At 33.0% G+C, this 3647-nt stretch overlaps 1 protein-coding gene across 2 annotated transcripts in view; it reads right to left on the minus strand.

Annotated features, from left to right (window-relative positions):
• LOC107747270 (protein FAM135A-like) overlaps positions 1-3395 on the minus strand; it is a 28250-nt gene extending 24855 nt beyond the window's left edge. For both annotated transcript variants that reach the window (XM_016561731.1, XM_016561730.1), the window contains exons 1-2: positions 3061-3395; positions 2604-2658 (exon numbers count right to left, since the gene is read on the minus strand). The gene's annotated coding sequence lies outside the window, so the exon portion shown is untranslated. The remainder of the gene's footprint in view (positions 1-2603; positions 2659-3060) is intronic.
• Between the last annotated feature and the right edge of the window lie 252 nt (positions 3396-3647).

Genomic DNA, 3647 nt, shown 5'->3' on the forward strand with positions numbered 1-3647 from the left:
TATATATATTCTGTTTATGTATATACTGTATTCTATATATAGTACCAGTCAAATGTTTGAACACACGAATGGGAAAGTGTCCAAACTTTTGACTGGTACTGTACTATAATATACACAAAGAATATCGGCCGATATATCGATATTGACCTTTTTTTACTCCCTAATATCGGTATTGGCCCCAAAAAACCCATATCGGTCGGGCTCTACAAAGTACCAGTACTTTTGACAACAATAATGTTAGGCTATGCTTGCTAACAGAATAACATACTAACTTTTCTAGCTTTGCATGAGAAACATATCAAAATATACATTAATGTTCAAAGGTTTTGGGTCAGTAAAATTTTTCATGTTTTTAAAAGTCTCATGGCTGTATTTATTTGATCAGAAACACAGTAAAAGACAGCAATATTGTGAAATATTACTACAATTTTATATAGTTGTTTTATTTTTTTTATATATTTTAAAATGTAATTTATTTCTGTGACAGCAAAGCTGAATATCATTCTAATAAGCTGATTTGCTGCTCAAGAAACATTTCTTATTATCAATGTTGAAAACAGTTGTGCTGCTTAATATTTTTGTGGAAATCATGATAAATTTTCAGGATTCTCTAAACAATGGAAAGTAAAAAAATAAAAAATAAAAAAATTAAAAAAGCATTTATTTGAAATAGGAATCTTTTGTAACATATGCATGTCGTCGTTTTATCAATTTAAAGTTTTAATTTCTTAAAAAAAAAAAAAAAAAAAAAAATCTTACTGACCCCAAACTTCTGAAAACAAAAAACAAAACAAAAAAACAGGTTTGAAATAAATATTTTTATTTATTTGTTTATTTATTTTTTGCATATACTAACTATACCTATGTAATGACTTGAACATTTCATTACACAACACAAATTCATAACACAAAAATGAACAATTTCTAAAATGCACAACTCTCACACTTTTAACAAATCTCACAAGAGAACAGAATCAGAAAGTGGCTTGTAAGATTACTGTTAAGAAGACAGAACAAAATGTTACAAAAGAAACCTCATGCACTTCCACTTCACTAAGCAACTCTGACCCAAGTTCATAAGACGAGTCTGACTACCTCTTGACATTTAAACCCCACAAATATAGCAAAGGCATTCATGTCTATTCCTACAGTGTATTCTCAATGCTCTTCATCATAATATCTTTAAGCAACGCCTATGCTTGTTTTGAATTACCACAGAATGCTTTCACACACCCCACAGGCTTTAAGAATGATTCACCCTTATTTGCAAGTCACAGTTACAGTAATGAGGTGTGATGTAAGATCCTGACAAGTCCAGCACACTAGTTCAGACGGTTCGATGCAAATACCTCCACTAACGCTGGCTAGACTGCCCCGCGGGGGTCTCTGGAGGATTTCTTGTGCTTTGTGGCATTATCAGGGGTTTTAGGTTTCATTAATACAGATTAGCTACCTTAAATGAGAGGCAAGCTGCAGTCGCCTATCACATGCAAACCACAAAGTCAAATCAGATCAACCATAGTAAGATTTTCCTTCCAAACATGTGTTAAGCTGGTGATAAGAGCACAAGAGCCCCGTCCCACTGTCTCAGCACTGCTTGCACAGATACGAATAACACAAAACAGGCCTTATTTGTTTAAGGGCAGCCACTTTCCTTCCTCTGAGCAGTGCCTGTAAAAATTAAGTTATGATATCAATGTTGCCCTACTGCTTGGCATATGTTCATATCCTTGAATGTCCTACTGTTTTATGCTTTCTTCTGCTCACTCTCACTCAGATTCAATGACACAAGAGTCAAGATCTGAAGTAACCATTCATTTCCTTCATAGAGAAACTGTTTTTAGCAATAACAAATATTTTGAGATCTACCATGAGCTTAGTATGCCATATGTTTCTGTACAATCCAAAAGTTTGTTATTTCATCCTAAATATTGTACTTATCTGCCAAATTCTTAAGATCACAATTCAAAGGAATAATTTATGTACACTCTGCTGTACCTTTTTCAGACTTTTTTGTCTTCAAATCAAATGGCTTAATTTAATCCATATGATTTAAGTTTTCAAGCAATCAAAACAATGAGAGTTTAATGAAAGCTTTAATTTTTTCTCATACATTAGAATGTGTCCTGTTTGATTTTTAAAAAAATCTGAGCAAAAAATAATGACTATCATATATTTTACCATGACTTACAGAAAAAAATTGTTATTTAGTGTAACAATATAACAAGAAATATTGTCAGGCATATTTAGAACAAGAATCATTAGATGACATTACAAGGATCACAGTGCAGCCCCAAAAAACTAGTTGCAATTTTAAATATTTACCAATCTTTGCTTTATTCTTCAAACAACTAGGTTTTACCCATTTGTCAGTAAGAATTTGTGAGTCCCTTGAAATATACTAAAATTTAGTATACAGGTCAGAATAAATATATTGTTTCGTTTTTATATAAATATATTTGTTAGACTGAATGATGAGGGACCGTTATTTCACCCATACTTTGGCGTTTTATTTTCACAAAATTTATATATAGCCTATACACACATTAACGTTACATATTATTTTAAGTGATTTGAGAACATTATTAGTGTAAATGACTCACCCGTCCCGACTCGGTTTAGTATCTTCTCTCCTCATGTCAACTGATAAACACAACCCTATATAAAAATACATAAAAACATATAAAACACATAAGCCTAACTAATAACAATTAAATAAAGTTTCTCAAATAACACATTCAAACACGCATTTGATTAAATTTGATACTGCAACTAAACGTTACTACCCAATTTATTTTATTATAAATTACATTAACAAATACATTTAAACATGATGTGTTGACACAGCTTTTGGTTTTAATTCATGTCGTGTGAATTTACGTCCTAAAAGGCAGTTGGCTCTAGCGTTAGCCTGTTTTGCTTGTCAAATGACTAGCATTCACAAACATAACACTATTTGCCTAGGTTAACGGATGCGTTATCAAACCTACAATATGAAACGCAAAAAACAGTTATAGTTTACCAAATATCTGGCTGCTATATAATTAAAAAAATACGTACATGTATCCGCTTCGGGAATTTAGGCCTCAATCCGCGGGTTGGATTTCAGAGCGATCCAGCCCTCGACGCTCCGATTACCCGGCTGCTTAATTCCTCGGCATGCCGTTGAAAATTCGCTTACGCTCCGTCTTCACAGCAGACTTAAAACAACAGATCGGTCAGACTGGATTGGGGGGGGAGAATGAATCACATCTCCATACGGTCAGCGGTGAGAGTCGTAGATCGTAAATATTGTCCAAACTTGTGTTTTGTGTGTTGTAAGCGTGAGTTTAAGGGAGGCGCTCACACAAGCCGGTACAACACCGATTCCTATTAAAGGCGTTAGTAGGCTATATGATTCCTGCCCTTATTATTTATTGAAAACGTTATTCACTCCCTTCCTTATTATAATGATTCACTTCAGACATTCTAGTTTTCTGAAGGTGCTGGAGAAGACAGCTATGTCGAATAAAGATAAATATTATATTAGAAGCTATTATGCTATATTGTTTACAAAACAAAACAGCAAAACTCATAATCCTAATAAGAGCATAATTATATATATATATATATATATATATACAGTGTGTGTGTGTGTGTGTGTGTGT

Source organism: Sinocyclocheilus rhinocerous, unplaced genomic scaffold (genome assembly GCF_001515625.1).
Source record: "Sinocyclocheilus rhinocerous isolate Xijiao unplaced genomic scaffold, SAMN03320098_v1.1 scaffold1069, whole genome shotgun sequence".
Classification (NCBI taxonomy): Eukaryota; Metazoa; Chordata; class Actinopteri; order Cypriniformes; family Cyprinidae; genus Sinocyclocheilus; species Sinocyclocheilus rhinocerous.